General features: G+C 43.3%; 1 protein-coding gene and 1 long non-coding RNA gene across 4 annotated transcripts in view; one reads left to right on the top strand and one right to left on the bottom strand.

Moving 5' to 3' along the window:
- LOC103023694 (potassium voltage-gated channel subfamily D member 3) overlaps window positions 1–24,650 on the bottom strand; it is a 207,954-nt gene that overhangs the window by 99,199 nt on the left and 84,105 nt on the right. The gene's annotated exons all lie outside the window — the stretch shown is intronic.
- LOC125787550 (uncharacterized) lies at window positions 267–6,098 on the top strand. Of its 2 annotated transcripts, none has more exons than XR_007429423.1 (5): window positions 267–611; window positions 1,436–1,465; window positions 2,738–2,771; window positions 3,408–3,760; window positions 5,967–6,098. It is a non-coding gene; the product is annotated as an uncharacterized LOC125787550 (long non-coding RNA). The 2 variants fall into 2 exon arrangements; XR_007429424.1 differs by having other exon boundaries at window positions 3,408–3,764.

Raw genomic sequence — 24,650 nt, 5'->3', positions numbered from 1 at the left:
ACGAATTCTGTTGCTGTGGCTTTATAAAACTTAAAAATGAATAAAGAATAAAGAAAAACAAGATCAAGTTAGACCAGCTTCAGTGACCTTGAGGGTTGCACCTAATTGCATATTAATGTACACCTGAAAAAACCTTTATTAAAAAACAAAGCTTGAGAAAAGTCCAGAAATGCAGGAATATGGGAATAAAGCAGGCCGTGGTAATCAGATGTGTTCATGCTTGGGCCGCTGTCAGCCTCACTGACTATCAGTGTTTTTAATGAGAGCCTACCCTGATAGCAGACTACTCCGATCCGGATCCGTTTTACCTCCGGCAGATCCGCGCTACAGTCAGGTCTGTTTAGTGGATCTGGTCCGGCTTCACTCCGGGTTCGGGTTATGATTGTGACTCACGTTCAGATCCGTTTTACTGACGGTAAATCCGCATAACAGTCCGTCTCATTTCACGCCTTCCATATGACTTCGGCACGGAGTCAGATACCAGATGTGAGTTCAGTGTCAGCTCAGTGTCGTTTTGCGGATCCGGGCCGCATCGGCGGAGCGGCACAGGAGCGGGAGAAATTCAAACTCAGCGCGAGGACCAACTGACATCTGCTGAATCTGCGCTTCAGGTGAGTTAACTAGCTAACTAGCTATCAGCGTCATTTAATTACATTTATTGCTCATTTTTAATCTTGTATATGCTAAAGTTGATTTATCACGTGTATGTTGGATAATATCAATTGTTTTTTTGTGTATTTAATGTTAATTGTTGTCAATTTGTAGGCAAAATTGACAAAAAGCTTCAGTTAACGATACCAGTTAGTTATGCTAGTATTAGCTAGTATAACTAGCTAAGCTAACCAGGCTAACTAGCTGAAATAAACGCTGTTAACTCATTTTGCTCGAGTAACACACCTTTTTTTTATTAAAATAAACAACTTTAGTTATTCTTAGAACCTTAAATAGTTGTGTTTGGGCTTAATTATAATAAAGCTCGTCAGACGTTTTCCTGCTCCACCTTAAATCGTGCAGCAATGGCTTACTGACATTGACATATTTAAGCACTGTTTAAGGTGGAGTGGGAAATACAAAGAAGCTGGCCAAAAGTAAAAAAAACAAAAAAGAAAAAAAAGTAATTATACATTTTATAATTTGTTATAAACACAACTAAGTTACTGTCAATAAAAATATGAGGCTGCATTTAACTTATTATTTTCCAGCATAAACTTTTCCATTCCACCTTAAATTTATTCTCACGTCGTGGCGCACGAAGGAGCTGGCCAGTGTCCATATCAGCAAAATGTGAATCTTTAGAATAATAATTGGGTAATATTTGCTAGCCTAAATCAGCATATGTGTAGTAATATATTAAACAATATCTGTTCTGATTTCAACTTAAAAACACCTGTTCAAAGTTACTACAATATATTAATTATATGCATTTGCTTAGTAGGGCTGCTGAGGGCTGGGGACCTGAGATAAGGTGAGATACAATTATTTTAGCTAATAAAATGTATGTTTACAGGTTGGATCCACCTAATGCATTTTATGTTTAATATTATGGTAGTCTTGTTTGTTATACAACATATATTATGTTAATAGTTTATTATATATTTTGCCTGCTGCATCAAAGACCAATTCTATAAATGACCATTTAAGGAAAATGTCATAATTGCCAGCACCATTACCCAATGAAGTTCATGTTTATTATTAAGCAGAAAATTTGCATTCTGTATCAGAGGCCAATTTACGGTGGCCGAGAAAGCCCAGCGCAGTGCAAATTGAAAAGCGCTGCAAAAGCACAAAACACATCCATCAAAATTACAACACAGGCGCAGCAAATAGAAAAACGCGCTGCAAATAGAAAAACGCGCTGCAAATAGAAAAACACGCTGCAAATAGAACCACAACACAACGGAAGTGAGTCACAACACAACAGAATTTTCCCGGGGGACCTTAAAAGATGCTGTACCAGCTGTATACAAAGGACAATAAGTGGCAAACAAGCTTCTGAAAAGTAAGTTATGTTTATTACCTGTGATTACCACGGTTGTGTGTATATTATTAAAAGTTCTGCTTCACAAAACGCCTTGTTTGCCACTTATTGTCCTTTGTACACATAGTGAAGTCCGAGACGTTACTGAAGACGCAGCTTAGCTGGTACAGCATCTTTTAAGGTCCCCCGGGAAAATTCCGTTGTGTTGTGACTCACTTCCGTTGTGTTGTGGTTCTATTTGCAGCGCGTTTTTCTATTTGCAGCGCGTTTTTCTAGTTGCTGCGCCTGTGTTGTAATTTTGATGGATGTGTTTTGTGCTTTTGCAGCGCTTTTCAATTTGCATTGCGTTGGGCTTTCTCGGCCACCGTACCAATTCTATAAATAAATATATGCAATAACAGTATGATCCTAAAAAACACGTTTTGAGCCGAACTTGCCTTAAAGGGCCTCTGTGCCCTCTACTGCTTTGTAGTGTAGTAATTTTCAGAAGTGCTAAATATGTGACAACAAAGCTTTGAACATGGATCTTTCTTGTATAGGTTGCTGCAACAGTGATTAATAGTTAGGTTTACAAAACTTATTGCCTCATTTAGTTTAGTTTGTTCATTATTTGCAAATAAGTTTTTGGATAACTCAATCTGGATACATAAAGTCTGATGCAAATCTGATGTATGGTAAGTTAAAGTTCAGCCTTTATTTTAAAAAAGAAAATGCTTAACTTACAATACTGAATGTAATTTTGTTTTGTTTGTTTTTTAGGTGTAATCATTTACCCATCAAATCACCTAACAAGGTAATTAATTCTATTTTCCAGCAGTTCTGTAATTAATTTTGACTTTAAGTCTGTTGATACACGTTTGATTTGATATGTTTGCTCTTAATGTAGCATTTATCCACTTTCTTATTTTAATTGTTTGTTGTGCTACTGCACTAAAAACTTTAAGGGACACTGTAAGATTTTCTTGATTAATTTATATACATTTTAAAGAAGTAAATTTACAACCATAAAAATTAGTGTTCCACTCCATTGAGCTGTAATATACAGAATAAAAGTCCTCTCATGTCTGATCTGGGCTCCACTGTGTTAAAACAAGGCTATGTAAGTATTTGCGTGCCCTGCTATCAGAACTTTCTCAGCCTCGTTTCAACACCGTGGAGGTCAGATCAGACATGAGAGGAATATTATTCAGTGTATTACACCTCAATGGAGTGAAACAGTGATTTTGAAGTTCAGAATAGCTTTTAAGTTTGTGTTTTGTTTTCTAAGTCGTATTTTTGAGAACTTTGCAAGTTCTCTCACTTATAAATCATTGAGGGGTCTGAAATTTTCATCTTTGGTGCATGTCCACCGTGAGAGACATAATAAAAATCCGGAAATCACAATTTATGATTTTTCTAAAATAATTTATTTAATTTACAACTTTCTCAGCAGGATTTGGTATCCGCAAAATGGTTCGAGGTCCTCAGCCCTCGCCTCCCCCAGCACAGAGGAAAACTACCAAGGGCGGTACTCTCATTATAGGAGATTCAATTGTTAGACATTTAAAAGTATCTAAGAGTAATGGCACAATTTCATGTCTTCCAGATGCTTGCATGCTGGTAGTCGGCAAGCGGCTCCCTGGGGCGCATTGCCAAAGCAGGAACCCCGGCACCATCGCCCTCCATGTGGGGATGAGCTTTCGGGAGCGACCGGCCCCATTCCACAGAGACAGGCTTCTCTCTGTGAACATCGAGGCGGTGCTACGCTGAGACTGACTGTCTCTACCCAGTCACACCAGCCAAGTAGGTTTGTTTGCTGGTATTTCTGCTTGTACTATTTGTATGTCAATTCTTCATAATAGTGTAAATAAAACACGTTATCAAAATAGCTGGAAAATCTGTTAACAACTCCATTAGAATTAATACAAACTCGTCTGTCCTCGTGAGTTACAGCAACAACCACATTAAATCGGGGATGTTAAATATAAGATCGCTGGCACCTAAATCAGTTACTGTAGGTTAAATTATCATTGACAATGCACTCTCTATGAGACATGGGTTAAAACTGATGGATATTTAGCTCTAAATGAGTCCACTCCCCCCAGGTTCTAGCTATTTCATCTACCCATGCAGGACTGGTCAGGGTGGTGGTGTAGTCGTCAGTTATAGGAATAAATCAAAATACAGAGTTTGAAGCTAAGTCATTTGAACTGTTTAACCTTATAGTCGCAGGCCCATCTACTGCCACCAAAACCCAACATTCATTCCTGCTGATAACTATGTACCGTCCTCCAGGACCATATGCAAAATTCACTAAGAAATTCAGTATATTTTTTAGCTGCAGTAGCTCTCAACTCTGACAGAGTTATCATTGTTGGTGACTTTAATATCTATTTTGAAAAGAAACAGGGCCCACTGAGAATAGCATTTAAATCAATTTTGGATGCATTAGCCTTCAATGAGAATGTAATGGGCCCACCTACTGATGTACTGACTCAACTTTTTTTTCATTTGGTGATCGTTTTGGCTATGTTGCAGCCAGGGGAATGCATTTTTGCAGAAAACCTGCTTTTTCATAAAATTTTTGAAATCTAATGTCTTTTACTCTCACGTCATTCATACTCTCTGGACGCATTTTGCACTCTCTGGACATGTTCATGGCAAAAATGTTCACACACCTACAAATTGCTCTTAAATCATTATACATCAATATTGTTTTGCTTTTTTTTCATAAATCAGGATTTTAACCATTTAAATAACTGTTTAATAATTTTATACAGTAATTACAGTGAGATAAAAAAATGTGTTTTCAATGGAAGTCAATGGGGCATTTTTGGCCACAAAGGTGTTCAGAGGGAGTATTTGACACTACATAAAAAAATTCTACCAATGCCCCATACATCTAATATTTATTATATGAGAAATAGTACAACTTTTGTGGGGGTTTTTAATGAATAATTAATCATGAATGTAATTAAACTGTCAATTAAAGGGTTAAAATCCTGGAATGTATTAAATATTTGATCATTTTGATCAGGGCTGGATTTGATTAAGTGATTTATGAAAAAATAGCAAAAAAAAATGTATATGAGTATTTTATTGCTGATTTTGTGCATGTACATTTTTGGCAACAAAGGTGTCCAGAGGGTGCAAAATTTAAATCTGGCACTACGTAAAAAAAATAATAATGCAATCAAATCAATTTTGTTGCTAATCTTTTACATGTCCAAGACTCTAATAGTCACCAATGCCTCATTTGTCTGCTGTTTGTTTTGTGGAAAATAATTTTTGTGTGTTTTTTTTTGTTTTGTTTTTTTGCCAAAATACAACAATAGTTAAAATATTTAAACTGTCATTTAAAGGGTTAAAATCCTGAAAATTATTTAATGTTTGGTAGTTTTGGGTAGAACGGAAGTTGATTAAGTGATTTTATGAAAAAAAAAAGTTTATTTATGTAAAAAAATATATATATATTGATGTATAATGATTTAAGAGCATTTTTTAGGTGCTTGTACATTTTTACCACAAACGTGTCCAGAGGGTGCAAAATTTGAAGGGGGCTTGAGGGTTAACCTGAACATTTATCACCTGGCCGCTTTATTAGCAAAAACACAATTACAACTGCAACAACAAATGCATTTATCAAAAACCGCTGACTTATATTCTATTGTAAATAAAATACAATATAATTTTAAGTACGAGTTAACAAAGTTCTTAGCCTTACAAAGCTTTTGGGAAATGCACCCCAAAGCTATAAGTGCACTTTTTATTTATCTTTCTTTTAATTTTGGGTGCATAATTCCAGTAAAATGGTAATTATTTATTATGTGAAATGGTATAAATGAAAATTAGCTAGCCCCTATTAAATACAGCTGTGACATTTATATATCTTTTAGAAATTTGGTCAAATGAAAAACACTTGTCATTTTAGTACGCTATATTCATTTCTAGCCACTTCTTTTCTGCTGTTTCTGAAATAAAATATTTTCTTATTTTGTCTTTTTTATAGGCTGCACTGTAGTGGTGTTAAGTGTCCAAGAATGCTCTCATCAGTGGAGGCACAGCTGGCTGCAAAAAACGTCTGTGTCTGCATGTTTATATTATGTGAATTAAAAATGGTTTTATTATTAAAATAATTGTATTAATGCCTGTTGATTTATAAATTGTTTAATTGAAATCAAAATTTATTTAAGTAGCTTAATTAAGTATTGCATTTATAAGTGATGGTATTTTATTTTAATTAGCTTAAGTATTGCATTTATAAGTGATGGTACTTTCATTAATTAGCTTAATTAAGTATTGCATTTATAAGTGATGGTATTTTATTTAATTAGCTTAATTAAGTATTGCATTTATAACTGATGGTACTTTCATTAATTAGCTTAATTAAGTATTGCATATATAAGTTATGGTATTTTATTTAATTATTTACAATTTAATATTGTATTTCATTTAGCTAACCTAATTAAGGATTGCATTTACAACTAATGTTTTTTTATTATATTATTTAAATATTGCATTTGTAATTTAATGTACTGTATTAAACTCTTTTAATTTATCAATGTAAAAAGAAGTCAAATAGCTTAGTGCTCTTTCTTTACTACTTTTATTTTGAAATATGTCATTATAATCAGTAATAAGTAGGCTGGGGAACGTGAAAAGGCCGTGGCTTGGCCGTAGCTAATACGGAACTAATCCGGGGCTGATCCAGATCTGGTCCAGATCTGTAACGGACCTGTTCCAGCGAGTGTAACGGTAAGCGGATCCGGCGCGGATCCGGCCCATATTCGGTCTAAAGGAACACCTGAAACGCTTGGTCTGGACTGGTGCTGGCCCAGTATCTTTTTGACTCCGTAAAACGGATCCGTGACGGTTTTGGCCCGTTGTGCATCTGGACCCCGGCCCAGAACCGTTTTACGGATCCGGCGCGGAACTTGTGATAGACTCGGCCCGGATCCGGCCAGAATGCTTTTTGCTATCTGGGTATCAGCAACATGAGAGGGTGACATTCTGTCCTGCCCTCAATTAACAGAAGAATGTCAACACAGCCCGTCCTTGCCATTTAGATCTTTTGGCCCACGGCTGACGTGTATTATTCAATTTGGACATTCATTTCCTTAAGGGCCTGATAACGGCTGACGTTTCCCTGCGTCCGAGAGTTGAGATCAGATTATATTCCATATTTAACCCATTTTTACTCACCCTACTCCCCCAAATCCACCTCACCCAAACCCCACATCCTCACATCCCCACCTCCCCATCACTACGAGCTCATCAATTAGATCAATGTTACCATAGGAACGGCTGGTACCAAAAATTAAAGGAAACAAACAAAAGCGAATACTAAGCTACCTCAGCTAACGCTACTATCCTAGCGCTATACATCTTACACTATATTCCTGCTTAAAAACAACACCAGCTTATAAGGAGGTAGTAAACTGAGTAAAGCATTGATTAAAGCACAATGAGTGATGGGGAACACTTTATTTAATTTAATTTACTGTATGTACAGGCATCCCACTTCTCCCCTGACATGCGGGATTCACCCACATAATAATAGTGGCTCCCTGATGCCTGCAAATCTTACATAATATAATGGAAATTGTATACTATTGCACTTTTTTGGAGCAATCAAACAAGACTGAGCAAACAAGGGTAAGACATTCTGATTGGTCTGTTATTGTGCATAGTAAACCAATTGGCCAACGCCACCAAAGGAGTGGATGGTATCGGTAATTCAAACACAGAGAAATGTAGCCAGTTTTTTAGGAAACAGACAAAAGCAAATACTAAGTTACCTCAACTAACATTACTACCCTAGCCCTGTACAGCTTACAGTATATTTCAGCTCAAACACAGTCAGTTTGTGAGTAGATAATAAACTGAGTAAATTGATTAACACATGGTAAATGGTGGGGAACGCTTTATTTCATTTATCTTATTGTATGTACAGGCATCCCACTTCTCCCCTGACATGCGGGATTTTCCCACATAACAAAAGTGTCTCCCTGATGCCTGCAAATTCTACATAATATCCTGGAAATTGGGAAATTGTATGCTGGGCTCACTCTTGTAACTTTTTGGAGCAATCAAACAAGATTGGGCAGCTGAGGGACATACATTCTGATTTGTATGCTGATTGGTCTGTTTTTGTGCATAGTAAACCAATCAGTGTTCTCTGTAGGCGTTGCTTACAACCTAATTTGTTTGTATTTTTGCTTGCATCAAAGTGTTTAAATCAGATGATATTTTACATTCAACCTATTTTATTCACCCTAACTAAACCCCACACCAACCCCACCTCACTACACCCCAACCCAACCCAACCTCAGTTCATGGACAGATCTCCTGACATTTTCTTTTAGAATTTATTTGATATCATTCAGAAATCATGGTTTCATTGATATAATAGTAAGCTGTACTGCCAAGGTGCAACAAAACAGGCACAAACCACGATACCACCACCACCACCATGTTTCACAGATGAGGATAAGATTCTTATGCATCTTTCTTCAAACCTATCGCTTTTCATTTAAACCTAAAGCATAAAATATTGTAATTATGTAGAAATATAGAAAATTCTAAAGGGTTCACAAACGTTCAAGCACCACTGTACATTCAGATGTTTGTATTTGTGCTTGCGTGAAAATGTGTAGAGATTAGATGATATTCAACTGTATATTCCACCTATTTTATTCACCTCACCACCCCAACCGAACCTCACCCAACCCCACCTCCCTCCTCCCCATCACTATGAGCTCATCACTCAGGAGAAAGTTACCATAGGAACGGCTGGTAGAGCAGTACTGTGGTTGCTGAGGAAGGGGTGGGGGATGAGGGGCAAAAATCTAATTTGGTGTCCCTGGTAATAGTATTTCGCTTAGATGAAAAATCTCCAGGATATTAACAATAGCACAGTAATTGATCTGAACACGGGGACGTCTAACATCATATTGTCTCTGGGAGGACAGTAGAGGAACTGTACGGTGGACAGTTCTGTATGAGTTCTCCTCTATAACAAAACAGATGAAAGCTTCAGACGCTCTGGACGTGACGCTCTCACACTGACATTACTTCAATTAATCTGCGTTCAGACACAGTCTCCTCCCAAACTCCTAATGACCCACCCAATCACAAGACTGTGTGTTTGCTCTAATGGGTGACATAATGGCTCAAATTCTGCTATAACCTTGAAGGGTTGATGTCCCGTAGTTAAGCTGTCATCATTACAGCTCGTTAGTGAATTACACAAGCTCTTGAAGAGAATTCTAATTAAATCATTTGAATATTTATCATTTACTGCTTGTATATGCACTGCACTTTCATACAACAATGAAGAACACAATGTACAAAATGCACAAAATGTGCAAAACTGTGCAAAAGCAATGCAAAATATATTAAGTAGGAGATATTTTTGTTATTTAAAAAAATTTTGCTTACTAGAACATTTTCTGAATGTTACAGTGAAAGCAGCACTATAGGTAGGATTTTCTTGATTTTTGATCTTTTTAAAGAAGTAAAATTACAGCTTGAAACTCACTGCAGCGCTGCATTGAGGTGTAATAGGAGGAATAGCGGTGCTCTCGTGTCTGTGCCGGAGGTCCTCTGAGCTCAAACCAGACTCTGTAAGTTTTCCGAGGCGGCCGCGACCAACGCTCGCGAGAACTGCGACCTGCTTTCCGACCTTTAGTTCTAACAGTTCTACAAGAACTACTGGTTCATTCTTTACAAACTAACATACTGACACTCTGGCTGAAGCTGGGAAGAGACCGAATATGTCTGTGAAAGCCAGAAAACGAGAAAGAGAAACTAATCCGACTGAAACATTTATTACACTCTACAACTGTAGGGGGAGCCCATGAGCACAAAATCTCAATCCTACGTAGTGGAGCTTTAATGTTCATAGAACGTTAATTCTGTCAATCTTTCTTAGATGTTTTTTTTATCATTTTATTTCTGATTTTTCCCCATTTTTTCCCAATTTGGTTGTCCAATTTTCCCACCCCTTTGCACCCTCAGAGGAAAGCACAGCGGCTAGGTTCCGATACATCCTCTCACAGATGCCTTGTGCCACCCGGCGCCACCTTTAAGTGTGATGGGGAGAGAGAGCGGCATCTACCCACCCGGATGGAGCAGGGCCAATTGTGCTCCCTCTGAGCGCCGGCAGCTTGATGGCAAAGACCGCTTGAAGGATTTAGACCACTGGACCACTCGGCGCCCCTTAGATGTTTTTGTGTACCGTTTTTAAACACACTCATAGTTTTGATGCCTTCAGTGAGAATCTACAATGTAAATAGTCATGAAAATAAAGAAAACGCACTAAAAAAGAGAAGGTGTGTCCAAACCTTTGGCCTGTACTGTACAACTCAGCCAGTGTTGCTTGTATTGTTACACTGAAGAGACTGGACAGTGCCAGCTTGCATGTGTGCTCTTCAACCTACTTTGTAGATGAATTGAGCGTTGTGTGCTTCACAACGATTCATCTCTGCAGAAACGCTCTTGACTGGTACTGGCAGAGTGACTGAGCCTCACAGCTGGCAGTGGATCACACGGCGAATCTGCTGTTTTTCGATGCTATTGATGAAGTCAGCTAATACCTTTTTACAGCGGAGCTTCAGGACCTCAGGAGAAGCGTTACTGGAAGTGTCCAGCGGCATGCAAATGTGGCCGAGGCCTTAAATACGAGGCTCGAATGTGGGGCGAGGAAAATACGAGTAAAATGAGGAGGGGAAGGATCAGGGAACTGAGGGTTTAATTTCAGACAGTTTCCACATGCAAATTACACTCTACTGAAGCTCAGACTCACACACACACACACATACACTCACTTACTGACAGCGAGAAAAGTACACACACATACACAACATATATCGACTTCGACTAAGCAGTCCAATTGGCTGGCCCTTGAAGTTGCCTCTCCCATTCTTCCAAACGTTCAGTTTATTATCTTAGCAAAAGCAGCTCTCCGGTCCTGTATATGAATAATTAATTTCCCAAACTCACACATATTCATTTCAACAGTTCTAGTTCTGCATAAACACAGCGTGGTAGTGGAAAAAAGGTACGACATCAAAACAAAGCGCCTTAGGGAAAAACTCGGTGTGAAAAAGGCGAGAAGCTGCTTCCAGCTCCCACATCTGCCCAAGGTAAACTAAGGTTAGCTTTAGTGAAAAACAACAAAAAATAATAATGAAAAAAGCCACAAAATAAATAAATGATAAAATACATCATTCCCCAAACACTGTTTGTAATTCTTACACTTTATTTATTACTTTCATGCTGCCTGAGACCTCAATACTAAAAGTGTATTGTAGAATACAATTTTCAAACTAACCCTTAGAACCCTGGCCCCTTTTGGTGTGTTTTTTCTCATTTTTTGTTTTCAGTTCCTCTTTCAGGTCTTATAACACAGTAATTATATCAGACAAACACATGCCCTGAGCTCTTTTACTCCAGAAGACATATGCCTGCTCTAAAATATAATCATTTAAAATGTAAAAGGAAGCAGAATTGTTATTTTTTTCTGGAACTGATCATGTTTTGCTTAAAATTGTTTTACTTTTACATTTTTAAATATATTCACACCTTAGATATCTTTTTAAAAAATGGTTAGACTAGAGTGTATATGAGTTAAAATCATGAGAATATTGGTGATAGTTCATTACATGAATTATTATGTACTACTTTGACGAAATACATGAAGAGCATCAGGTGGACTTTTTTTTTTTTTGATAATAACACCTCTAGGATACATGTAGATAAAAACCTAAAAACCTGACACTCGGAGCAGTCTGCGCCTTTCAGTATTTTTTATATATATTAAGGCCAATATGGCCAATAATATTCCAACTAATAACAAAACTGATTTACTATAGCAGATATTTATTTTCAGCTGCTTATAACAACAACAAATATTATAATGAAGAGTTATTCCACAAAATGATGAGAAAAACACTTTTATTTAGGACACACAATGAAAACTATAAAAAAATGTGAACTTTCTAGTCTAATTAAATGTAAAAAAAAAATCAAAATAAGTACTTAAAATGTACAAGTAAAATATATTATATTTATATAATTAAATTATAAAAAGTAAACGTAAAAAACTATATAAAGTAGTGCCATACCTAGCTTTTTTATTGATGTTATTTGGTTTGAAACATCATATAAATATGTTTGAAGCTCTAGAAATAAATAATATTGGTTGGGAAAAAGCACATAAAATTGCACATACTTTTTTGATGTGGGGATATCAATACAACTGATAATGCGTTTTGAGCAAATAATTATAATGGAAGATTTTTTTCTAGCACTGGGATGCTATTTCTAGAAAGAGTAGGTTCGTAGGTTCTGCACTTTCTAACAATATATGGTTTATGCTGATGCTTGAAGTGCATTCCTAATTAAGTAATTAAGCTGAGAACATAAGGTGCGATTTTGGACGTAAAATCCGTCCATCGTGTTCTAAGGGTTAAAAATATACTGTTATATATTCTGTAGTCTATTCTTTTTCTACTGTAAATCTTCAAAACCATTGAGAAAGCACAGACAGAATATTCTCAGGCTGAGTTGTGTTCAGGTAAGTTTCTGTCGTGTATCTATCTTGGCGGCAGGAAATGCAGGTGCACCACTGACTGATTAAAACCCTGACAGCAGTCAACAGCCATGCAGAAGCGCTGTGCTCAATGCATGCTTTCAGTTCATGTACAACCCTGCTCAGTAAACACACAAATAAATATGCTGTAAATCCAGCTTTTACATCAAGTACAACTATAAAACAGAATATAGAATAAAATAACATTGCTGTTCCATTATCTTCACAGCGTGAACGTGCAGGTCAGTACCCTCTGCTGAGATGCGCAAAAGCGCCACACTGTTAGGTTGTCAATGTGCCAAAGTCTCTTAAAAGAAATCACAACTGGTACACTGACTTTTGCGGGTTTTGAGACACGCAAGGCATACTTTTTGTGCCCTCACGATACCAAAGACACACAGACACGCCCTAAATCCAGTTGCACAGTCCGCAATTGATCAGTACGCTATATATAGCTCACTAAAATAGGGCCCATATGACTAATTACTGACTGAAATACAATTTCAGTTGAAAATGCTACACTGTATGTAGAACTCTGGGTTCTGTGACTGAAACTTCTGAAGCTGGTCAGAGTGCAGTTTAAACATTCAAGCTTTGATAAACAACAAACTAAGCCAATCAGATCTGTGCAGATTCGGAGCACGGATTACGCACAGGCGAAGTAGGCAGTGAGAAGCAGCAGTCAGAGAATAAAGCCAGAAAGGCTAATTCAGATGGTGCGCACCAGAAAAATATATTAAAATACTACATTTATGAAACATACTAACAGTAATAATATTAAATAAAATAAAACTGCCGTTTTTAAACAAAGCTGATATTCTGGCCAGCATAAGTTCAGCAAATATTTCTCTATATATTGTACAATTTGTCATATATGTAATTATCATGACAGACAGGCCTAAATCTAATATAAATAAAATCAAATAGAATAAATATAGCATTTTGAAACAAAGTTGACATACAGATTCACATTAATGAACTGTTACGAAGGTGAGGGGATGGACAAAAGTGCAGAATAATTACTTTATTTATTAAACAAACTAAAACAAACTAACAAACAAACAAAATAAACCAAAGTTTCACTGAATATAAACAGAAAATAAACACGGGTAAACGCAAGACAAAAATACAAGACTGAAATAACTAAAATAACAAAGATGAGAATAAAGTATAAATCAAGACTAAGAAACCAGTAACTCTAGAAACAAAAACCAACCTGACAGACACACAGCAAGGACTCACACAAACCTGATCACAGACAGCAAACAAACTAACAAAAGACTAGACAAAGAAGGCTTGAAACAAAGGGGCTTATATACACATGGAGGGAACAGGAAACTGGAAACACCTGAGGATCAATCAAGAGGGGGCGGGGTTACAAATCACTAATGACAGGGTGGGGCTAGGAGACAGGACCAAAACACAACAGTAGCACATGGCTGGGAAACATGACAGGAAAACAGAGGGGCAGGAGCACAATAGACCAGGAGAGGGAGACACAACGAGACAGACACGGGCTAAACTGTGACATTACCCCCCCTCAACGGCGCCACTACCAGAGGCGCAGAGAGAGAGGGAACAGAAAAACAAGACAAGGCTAGACAAGACCAGAGAAAGAACACAGGGGCAGGAACTGAGACAGGAGACTAGACAGGAGAAACATACTGGGACTGGAATGGAGACTGGGGAGGCGGAAAAAACAGAGACTGGACAGGGGACGAGAACTGAGACTGGACAGAGGGCTGTACATTGGGCAGGGATGCAGAAAGGGCAGGGGACATGAACAAAGACTGGACAGGGGACGGAGACTGGACGAAAGACTGGACAGGGGATGGAGACTGGACGAAAGACTGGACAGGGGACGGAGACTGGACGAAAGACTGGACAGGGGACGGAGACTGGACGAAAGACTGGACAGGGGACGGAGACTGGACGAAAGACTGGACAGGGGACGGAGACTGGACGAAAGACTGGACAGGGGACGGAGACTGGACGTTAGACTGGGACAGAGACTGGACTGTGGAGAAGAACATAGACTGGGCTAGGGGCTTAGACTGGACAGAGGACTTGGGCTGGACAAACTGGGTCTGGACAAGACAGGGCGATGGAACCGGGACAAATACACTTACTGGGACTGACACAAATACGGTGACCGGGATGGGAACAGAAAAACCACCGGGGACAGGAATGGGAACAAACACAGACACTGGGACCAGGACAGGGAGAGACATGGGAACAAACAAAACTTGGGGATGCCCAGGACTGGCTAAAGTCTGTGGGGTAGTTAGAGGGGCCAGCCTGGGCACAGTTCTTGGGCAGAGGTCCGGGGGCCTTGGGGCGGGCCTAGGAGCCCGTGACCTGGGAGCAGGCCTGGGGATAGGCCGGGGGGCATACAAAGTTCTGGGAGTGGGCACAGGGTCAGAGGCGGCCGGAGCCGCGGGCACAGGGTCAGAGGCGGCCGGAGCCGCGGGCACAGGGTCAGAGGCGGCCGGAGCCGCGGGCACAGGGTCAGAGGCGGCCGGAGCCGCGGGCACAGGGTCAGAGGCGGCCGGAGCCGCGGGCACAGGGTCAGAGGCGGCCGGAGCCGCGGGCACAGGGTCAGAGGCGGCCGGAGCCGCGGGCACAGGGTCAGAGGCGGCCGGAGCCGCGGGCACAGGGTCAGAGGCGGCCGGAGCCGCGGGCACAGGGTCAGAGGCGGCCGGAGCCGCGGGCACAGGGTCAGAGGCGGCCGGAGCCGCGGGCACAGGGTCAGAGGCGGCCGGAGCCGCGGGCACAGGGTCAGAGGCGGCCGGAGCCGCGGGCACAGGGTCAGAGGCGGCCGGAGCCGCGGGCACAGGGTCAGAGGCGGCCGGAGCCGCGGGCACAGGGTCAGAGGCGGCCGGAGCCGCGGGCACAGGGTCAGAGGCGGCCGGAGCCGCGGGCACAGGGTCAGAGGCGGCCGGAGCCGCGGGCACAGGGTCAGTGGGTACCACAAGAGTGGCAGGCACTGCTTGCACTGGAGCAAGTTCTGTAGCAGAGGCAGCAGGTGCTGGAGCTGAGGCTGAGGCAGCAGGTGCTGGAGCTGAGGCTGAGGCAGCAGGTGCTGGAGCTGAGGCTGAGGCAGCAGGTGCTGGAGCTGAGGCTGAGGCAGCAGGTGCTGGAGCTGAGGCTGAGGCAGCAGGTGCTGGAGCTGAGGCTGAGGCAGCAGGTGCTGGAGCTGAGGCTGAGGCAGCAGGTGCTGGAGCTGAGGCTGAGGCAGCAGGTGCTGGAGCTGAGGCTGAGGCAGCAGGTGCTGGAGCTGAGGCTGGAGCAGCGGAAGCTGCTGGAGCTTGAGCTGGAGCTGAGGCTGGAGCAGCGGGTGCTGCTGGTGCTTGAGCTGGAGCTGAGGCTGGAGCAGCGGGTGCTGCTGGTGCTTGAGCTGGAGCTGAGGCTGGAGCAGCGGGTGCTGCTGGTGCTTGAGCAGGAGCTGAGGCTGGAGCAGCGGGTGCTGCTGGTGCTTGAGCTGGAGCTGAGGCTGGAGCAGCGGGTGCTGCTGGTGCTTGAGCTGGAGCTGAGGCTGGAGCAGCGGGTGCTGCTGGTGCTTGAGCTGGAGCTGAGGCTGGAGCAGCGGGTGCAGCTTGAGCAGGCGCGGCGGGTGCAGCTTGAGCAGGCGCGGCGGGTGCAGCTTGAGCAGGCGCGGCGGGTGCAGCTTGAGCAGGCGCGGCGGGTGCAGCTTGAGCAGGCGCGGCGGGTGCAGCTTGAGCAGGCGCGGCGGGTGCAGCTTGAGCAGGCGCGGCGGGTGCAGCTTGAGCAGGCGCGGCGGGTGCAGCTTGAGCAGGCGCGGCGGGTGCAGCTTGAGCAGGCGCGGCGGGTGCAGCTTGAGCAGGCGCGGCGGGTGCAGCTTGAGCAGGCGCGGCGGGTGCAGCTTGAGCAGGCGCGGCGGGTGCAGCTTGAGCAGGCGCGGCGGGTGCAGCTTGAGCAGGCGCGGCGGGTGCAGCTTGAGCAGGCGCGGCGGGTGCAGCTTGAGCAGGCGCGGCGGGTGCAGCTTGAGCAGGCGCGGCGGGTGCAGCTTGAGCAGGCGCGGTGATCCTAGGAGCTCGTGATCTGGGAGCAGGCACAGGAGCAGAGGCGGGTAGCCCAGGCACACGAACTGGGGTGGCAGTGGTCAGCGCAGAATCAGAGGCGGCGGAAGCCGCGGGTAGTGCTGGATCAGGGGAGGATGGATCACCTACAAGGGAGGTACTGTGCAGGTACTCTTCAAGTACTTTGAGTGCCACAAAAGTCCAGCAATCCTCTCCCAAATCCTCCCTACCTCTGCGTATATATTCTGCTATGTCCATATTTAGGTCTAGTCTTATGTTACGAAGGTGAGGGGATGGACAAAAGTGCAGAATAATTACTTTATTTATTAAACAAACTAAAACAAACTAACAAACAAACAAAATAAACCAAAGTTTCACTGAATATAAACAGAAAATAAACACGGGTAAACGCAAGACAAAAATACAAGACTGAAATAACTAAAATAACAAAGATGAGAATAAAGTATAAATCAAGACTAAGAAACCAGTAACTCTAGAAACAAAAACCAACCTGACAGACACACAGCAAGGACTCACACAAACCTGATCACAGACAGCAAACAAACTAACAAAAGACTAGACAAAGAAGGCTTGAAACAAAGGGGCTTATATACACATGGAGGGAACAGGAAACTGGAAACACCTGAGGATCAATCAAGAGGGGGCGGGGTTACAAATCACTAATGACAGGGTGGGGCTAGGAGACAGGACCAAAACACAACAGTAGCACATGGCTGGGAAACATGACAGGAAAACAGAGGGGCAGGAGCACAATAGACCAGGAGAGGGAGACACAACGAGACAGACACGGGCTAAACTGTGACATTACCCCCCCTCAACGGCGCCACTACCAGAGGCGCAGAGAGAGAGGGAACAGAAAAACAAGACAAGGCTAGACAAGACCAGAGAAAGAACACAGGGGCAGGAACTGAGACAGGAGACTAGACAGGAGAAACATACTGGGACTGGAATGGAGACTGGGGAGGCGGAAAAAACAGAGACTGGACAGGGGACGAGAACTGAGACTGGACAGAGGGCTGTACATTGGGCAGGGATGCAGAAAGGGCAGGGGACATGAACAAAGACTGGACAGGGGACGGAGACTGGACGAAAGACTGGACAGGGGATGGAGACTGGACGAAAGACTGGACAGGGGACGGAGACTGGACGAAAGACTGGACAGGGGACGGAGACTGGACGAAAGACTGGACAGGGGACGGAGACTGGACGAAAGACTGGACAGGGGACGGAGACTGGACGAAAGACTGGACAGGGGACGGAGACTGGACGTTAGACTGGGACAGAGACTGGACTGTGGAGAAGAACATAGACTGGGCTAGGGGCTTAGACTGGACAGAGGACTTGGGCTGGACAAACTGGGTCTGGACAAGACAGGGCGATGGAACCGGGACAAATACACTTACTGGGACTGACACAAATACGGTGACCGGGATGGGAACAGAAAAACCACCGGGGACAGGAATGGGAACAAACACAGACACTGGGACCAGGACAGGGAGAGACATGGGAACAAACAAAACTTGGGGATGCCCAGGACTGGCTAAAGTCTGTGGGGTAGTTAGAGGGGCCAGCCTGGGCACAGTTCTTGGGCAGAGGTCCGGGGGCCTTGGGGCGGGCCTAGGAGCCCGTGACCTGGGAGCAGGCCTGGGGATAGGCCGGGGGGCATACAAAGTTCTGGGAGTGGGCACAGGGTCAGAGGCGGCCGGAGCCGCGGGCACAGGGTCAGAGGCGGCCGGAGCCGCGGGCACAGGGTCAGAGGCGGCCGGAGCCGCGGGCACAGGGTCAGAGGCGGCCGGAGCCGCGGGCACAGGGTCAGAGGCGGCCGGAGCCGCGGGCACAGGGTCAGAGGCGGCCGGAGCCGCGGGCACAGGGTCAGAGGCGGCCGGAGCCGCGGGCACAGGGTCAGAGGCGGCCGGAGCCGCGGGCACAGGGTCAGAGGCGGCCGGAGCCGCGGGCACAGGGTCAGAGGCGGCCGGAGCCGCGGGCACAGGGTCAGAGGCGGCCGGAGCCGCGGGCACAGGGTCAGTGGGTACCACAAGAGTGGCAGGCACTGCTTGCACTGGAGCAAGTTCTGTAGCAGAGGCAGCAGGTGCTGGAGCAGAGGCAGCAGGTGCTGGAGCTGAGGCAGCAGGTGCTGGAGCTGAGGCTGAGGCAGCAGGTGCTGGAGCTGAGGCTGAGGCAGCAGGTGCTGGAGCTGAGGCTGAGGCAGCAGGTGCTGGAGCTGAGGCTGAGGCAGCAGGTGCTGGAGCTGAGGCTGAGGCAGCAGGTGCTGGAGCTGAGGCTGAGGCAGCAGGTGCTGGAGCTGAGGCTGAGGCAGCAGGTGCTGGAGCTGAGGCTGAGGCAGCAGGTGCTGGAGCTGAGGCTGGAGCAGCGGAAGCTGCTGGAGCTTGAGCTGGAGCTGAGGCTGGAGCAGCGGAAGCTGCTGGTGCTTGAGCTGGAGCTGAGGCTGGAGCAGCGGGTGCTGCTGGTGCTTGAGCTGGAGCTGAGGCTGGAGCAGCGGGTGCTGCTGGTGCTTGAGCAGGAGCTGAGGCTGGAGCAGCGGGTGCTGCTGGTGCTTGAGCTGGAGCTGAGGCTGGAGCAGCGGGTGCTGCTGGTGCTTGAGCTGGAGCTGAGGCTGGAGCAGCGGGTGCTGCTGGTGCTTGAGCTGGAGCTGAGGCTGGAGCAGCGGGTGCAGCTTGAGCAGGCGCGGCGGGTGCAGCTTGAGCAGGCGCGGCGGGTGCAGCTTGAGCAGGCGCGGCGGGTGCAGCTTGAGCAGGCGCGGCGGGTGCAGCTTGAGCAGGCGCGGCGGGTGCAGCTTGAGCAGGCGCGGCGGGTGCAGCTTGAGCAGGCGCGGCGGGTGCAGCTTGAGCAGGCGCGGCGGGTGCAGCTTGAGCAGGCGCGGCGGGTGCAGCTTGAGCAGGCGCGGCGGGTGCAGCTTGAGCAGGCGCGGCGGGTGCAGCTTGAGCAGGCGCGGCGGGTGCAGCTTGAGCAGGCGCGGCGGGTGCAGCTTGAGCAGGCGCGGCGGGTGCAGCTTGAGCAGGCGCGGCGGGTGCAGCTTGAGCAGGCGCGGCGGGTGCAGCTTGAGCTGGCGCGGTGATCCTAGGAGCTCGTGATCTGGGAGCAGGCACAGGAGCAGAGGCGGGTAGCCCAGGCACACGAACTGGGGTGGCAGTGGTCAGCGCAGAATCAGAGGCGGCGGAAGCCGCGGGTAGTGCTGGATCAGGGGAGGATGGATCACCTACAAGGGAGGTACTGTGCAGGTACTCTTCAAGTACTTTGAGTGCCACAAAAGTCCAGCAATCCTCTCCCAAATCCTCCCTACCTCTGCGTATATATTCTGCTATGTCCATATTTAGGTCTAGTCTTATGTTACGAAGGTGAGGGGATGGACAAAAGTGCAGAATAATTACTTTATTTATTAAACAAACTAAAACAAACTAACAAACAAACAAAATAAACCAAAGTTTCACTGAATATAAACAGAAAATAAACACGGGTAAACGCAAGACAAAAATACAAGACTGAAATAACTAAAATAACAAAGATGAGAATAAAGTATAAATCAAGACTAAGAAACCAGTAACTCTAGAAACAAAAACCAACCTGACAGACACACAGCAAGGACTCACACAAACCTGATCACAGACAGCAAACAAACTAACAAAAGACTAGACAAAGAAGGCTTGAAACAAAGGGGCTTATATACACATGGAGGGAACAGGAAACTGGAAACACCTGAGGATCAATCAAGAGGGGGCGGGGTTACAAATCACTAATGACAGGGTGGGGCTAGGAGACAGGACCAAAACACAACAGTAGCACATGGCTGGGAAACATGACAGGAAAACAGAGGGGCAGGAGCACAATAGACCAGGAGAGGGAGACACAACGAGACAGACACGGGCTAAACTGTGACATGAACTCGGTAAGTTAAATTATTGAGGGTGTTTCCATTTATTTTATGATAAGTTGATAATGTAATTATTGTGACATGACTATTTAAAACAATACATATTTGTTGAAATATACTGAATAGTATTTGTCATTTGTTGTGTCTTTCAGTTGTTGGTGACATAAAACCCTGACAGAACTACTATAGGCTTCTTCAGTATACAGGATATAATACTGAAAAAGTTTTCTCTAACTGGACCGTACTAAATTCTAAGTAAATACTCCTGATTTAGACCATTCAGTTTGCTGGTTGAGAACCTCAGACAGTACACAGCAAGATTAGTTTGCAGATTTTGTCTGAGGGAGGGATCTGTAACTATTGTCTGTGGCAAGTCAGCAGATGAGGGAGATGTAAAGACTTTTAAATAATGTGTTTTGTGTTTCTATCACGGGTAAGCATGAACTAGCTTGTTTGTGTTTTGCCATTTAGCACAAGCTAATGCTAATGTGTGATAAATGCTCAGCATAAGCATAGCATGGCCAAAAGCCAAATTTGCATACAAATTACATGGCCCTTTAATGGCTCATTCTCAGGGACTGAATCTGGCGAGAGTAGAGTTGGAGAGATCTCTTTATGTAAGAGCGATAAGAGTGTTGTTATGGATGCTGGATTAATGAGACCATGCATCTACATAATACATTTTTACGTAGCTGCTTTCTTAACAAATACACCACATATTTAAAGTTTAAACAACATTCTTGCCTAAAATAGTTCTCAAAATCAGCTTTCTCCTTCATCATTACGCCAGTACTGCTACAAAATGCATTCTGGGATATTAGATTGTACCCAGTCCTCAGTAACGTGGGAGGAGCAAGGGAAGCTGCAAACTGTCAAATGGAACAGTACTCCAACTCCAACTGATGATGTTTCCTAAGTCCACAAAACACAAGTGTAGAAAAGAATGCAGATAGAGAAACAGCTACTGTTGTTTTGAGCTGGATTACATGCTGACTGTTGATGATAGACTGAAGTTCCTGTATGAGTGAAGTGCCATTGCTGCTGAAGGAAATAGTAATGTAAATAAATAAATCATTGGTTCATATGCAATATGCATTGTTCAACCTTTTAACCTATTTCTCTGAACCCTGATAGTGCTTTTTTGTGCATTTACTTTCACATATGGATGCCAAATATTCCCCAAATATGAAGTTTCTTTTTTTTCTTTTTCTTTCTTCATGCAAATTTTTCGTAAATCTTACCCTATCCAAATGCTGTTTCGTGAACTTGTCGCAGAGCTTTCCAGACACACAGCGCTGCTTCCTAACACACTGATCTAGCCTTTCTCCTGACACTGATGAGAAGGTTGCATCATGCTGTGAAACCGTTACAATTCTGCTTCTGAGCTTTTCAGTAAAACAGAAGGACACTGCACCTGCACTCTGGAAGTTGGTTAGGATGGTTCTGGCAGTTCATAGTTCAAAGATTTCTATCAGATAATTTCCACCTTGTTTTCATCAGCCAAATGTTAAAAACAAAAAAACTGAAGCATCTGCAAATTCTGCTTGCAAATATAAATTTAAGTGATTAACAGATGTTGTAAGCTAATAGATAACAGATATAGTATACATTGTTAAAACACTGGGCTTAAATAGGCTCATTTGCATATTGCAGCTTTGTGTGAAATAAATGGTCAGTATTGCAATAATTATTATAAAGCAATATGTGTTAATGCCTACAGGGGTTGGACAATGAAACTGAAACACCAGGTTTTAGACCACAATAATTTATTGTCACGACGGACAGTTCTGGTGGTAACAGGAGAGTTGAGGTGCACATTGAATTCTGCCGTCATTTGATCAGCCGTGGTTTTATGGGGTTTTTTTGGATACAATCCGGGTTAGCACCCGAACATCACTTTCAGACAGCTTCCTCTTACAGCGTCCACAGTTAATCCTGTTAGATGTGGTTCATGCTTCTTGGTGGTATGCTGACATTACCCTGGATACCATGGCTCTTGATGCATCACAAAGACTTCCTGTCTTGGTCACAGATGCTCCAGCAAGACGTGCACCAAACAATTTGTCCTCTTTTGAACTCTGGTGTGTCACCCATAATGTTGTGTGCATTGCAATATTTTGAGAAAAACTTTGCTCTTACCCTGCTAATTGAACCTTCACACTCTGCTCTTACTGGTGCAATGTGCAATTAATGAAGATTGACCACCAGACTGCTCCAATTTAGCCATGAAAACTCCCACAGTAAAATGACAAGTGTTTCAGTTTCATTGTCCAACCCCTGTAAAAGGTATATATTAAAGGTATATATTATATGAATATATGAATTATATGAATATGTATGTATGTATGTACAGTGAGGGGTCGTCCCCAAACTGTTCTTGCAAAGTTGGAATTATGAAACCATTATCCCCCCTCCACCAAACTTTACACTTGGCAAAAAGCACTTTGCGACTGGGTTGCTTTTCTTTTCAATCGCTTCCACTGTGTATAATATAATATCACTGACAGTTGGCTGTGGAATATTTAGTAGTGAGGAAATTTCATGACAGGACTTGTTAAACAGGTGCTGCATCCTATCACTGTACCACAGTGGAGTTCATTGACCTCCTAAGAGCCTGAGACCCATTCTTTCACTTATGTTTGTGGAAACAGCCTGCATGACTAGCTGATTGCTTTTATATATCTTTGGCCAGGGCCAATGGTAGCCATTTGCTTGCCCTAAGAACAAATGCTTTGTGGGTTCATAGTACATAATAAACAGCTAATAAATGTAAACAGGTAAATGGATTATAATACTGTAGTACACCAATTACTCTTTATAGACAAAAGTACTGTAATACATTTCATTAAAATCAAAGAGAACAAAAAGACAAGCTGCATGTGTGCATTGTGTAACTGAAGATGCTCATTTAAGTGTCTACACAAGTCCTGCTGGAAAATGAAATCCTCATCTCCATAAAAGTTGTCAGTAGCAGAGGGAAGCATGAAGTGCTGTAAGATTTTGCGGGAAAACAAAACTGCACTGACTTTAGACTTGATAATAAAACACAGTGGATCAACACCAGCAGATGACATGTCTCTCCAAACCATCACTGATCATCAGTAAATTTAGCATTTCATTTGGAGGAGGAGTGGAGAGAAACACAGTCCAAGCTGCTTGAGGTCTAATGTGAAGATTCTACAATCAGTGATGGTTTGGAGAGACGTGATCATGTCACTTTATGCTTCACTCTGCTGACAACAACTTTTATGGAGATGCAGATTTCATTTTCCAGCAGGATTTGGCACACTGCCCACACTGCCAAAAGTACCAATTGGACTTTTCTGTTATTTTAATTTCCAGAGACACTGATTTTTGGGTGTTCATTGCCTGTAAGCCATAATCATGAACAATAAAAGAAATTAATGATTATAATAGATCACTCTGTGTGTAATACAAAGAGCTGGAAAAAGTACAGAAACTACTCAAGTAAAAGTAAAAGAACCCATCTAAAAATCTACTGGAGTAAAAGTAAAAAAGTACTCAATTTAAAATTTACTTTGCGTAAAAGTTACATAGTTTTTTTTTTCCCCAGCATTTTATTTTTTACTCAGTAACGAGGAGTTTTCCAATGTAGCGAAGTAGATTACTTGTGTCAAAATGTACTTGGGTAAAAATAAAATGACCTATTTTAAAAACTACTTTAAAAATGACAAATTACTCATAAAATCTACTCAATTACAGTAACTTGAGTAAATGTAATTCATTACTTTCCACCTCTGGTAATACATCTATGTAATAGATGAGTTTCAAATTTTAGTTTTCAACTAAATTACTGAAATAAAGTAACTTTTCGATGACATGGTATATATTTAGACACACCTGTTTATATTTAGATGTAGGCAGCGAGGATGGCTGTGTCTCAAAAAACATGCATGTTAAAAACCATGCATCTTGTAGGTCGTGGAAGTGATTGGAACCTGGGTGAGTAATTTTTGTATAATAGAATGTATCAGGGTGAACGTTCACCAGAAAAAAGAAAATAAATTGGATAACAATAAGCAGATGACTGGGAATGCACAACCATAACAAATACTGAGATTTAAAAAAACATAGGGGTTCCACAATACTTAGAATTAGAAAACTAATCACACGTTCATCACAGAAAAA

Source organism: Astyanax mexicanus, chromosome 24 (genome assembly GCF_023375975.1).
Source record: "Astyanax mexicanus isolate ESR-SI-001 chromosome 24, AstMex3_surface, whole genome shotgun sequence".
Lineage (NCBI taxonomy): Eukaryota > Metazoa > Chordata > Actinopteri > Characiformes > Acestrorhamphidae > Astyanax > Astyanax mexicanus.
The sequence above is the reverse complement of the archived record's forward strand: the minus strand, read 5'-3'. Positions and strand labels throughout refer to the sequence as shown.